Source organism: Abrus precatorius, unplaced genomic scaffold, assembly GCF_003935025.1.
Source record: "Abrus precatorius isolate BTA unplaced genomic scaffold, Abrus_2018 Scaffold9, whole genome shotgun sequence".
NCBI lineage: Eukaryota > Viridiplantae > Streptophyta > Magnoliopsida > Fabales > Fabaceae > Abrus > Abrus precatorius.
In genome coordinates, this window is record NW_020874439.1 from 4,331,100 (window position 1) to 4,331,915 (window position 816).

General features: G+C 39.5%; 1 non-coding gene across 1 annotated transcript; it reads left to right on the forward strand.

Annotated features, from left to right (window-relative positions):
- The first annotated feature begins 431 nt into the window (after positions 1–431).
- On the forward strand, positions 432–538 carry LOC113851691. The gene has a single exon (XR_003502262.1). It is a non-coding gene; the product is annotated as a small nucleolar RNA R71 (small nucleolar RNA).
- Positions 539–816: the final 278 nt, after the last annotated feature.

Consider the following 816-nt stretch of genomic DNA (forward strand, 5'->3'; position numbering starts at 1 on the left):
GCTCTCTCCTTTCTATCCTTACCCCTTGAGATTTCATATAAGGAAGGCGATAAACATTTGAATTTTGATCTCCTTGACTATTCTCTCCCAAATTATAACTGTTGCCCAGGAAGTTGGCCTCCTCGGTCTCTGGAGGTTTTGTTGATGGATCTTTTGCCCTTAGTAAGAATTTTATTTGCTTTGACAGAGTTTCCAACTTATTTGTTATTGAGTCGTTATTTTCTGCCTAGTAAATTAGAGCGGCTTCCTTCTTTTTTCTTCTATGATAGTCTGTATGCCATTGAAAATTACTAGATGTTATCTTTTCTATAAATGTATGAGCCGCAGTTGGCCCCTTGCATAGAAAGGATCCTCCAACAACTGCATCGACTGTAGCTTTATTAGAAGATGAGAGTCCAGCATAGAAAATCTGCATTTGCTTCCACGCAGGGAAACCATGATGCAGACATCTCCTTAGAAGTTCTCTAAAGCACTCCCACGTCTCGAACAAAGATTCAGACTCATATTGTTAAAAATTAGAGATCTTTGTCATTAGCTTCGTAGAGAGTCGTGGTGGGAAATATTTGGCTAAGAATTGCTGTGTTAGGCCATCTCACGTTATAATGGAATTAGATGGAAGTGTGGAGAACCATGCGTTCACCCTTTCTGTGACAAAGAATGGAAAAAGGCGAAGCCTTATAACATCTTTGGTGACACCATTGTATTTGATGGTATAAGTGAGTTGGAGAAACTTTTTTAGATGATGGTGAGGGTCTTCGTCAGGTCACCCCAAAAAAGTGTATAGTTCTGGACTAGATTGATCAAAGCTGGCTTTAA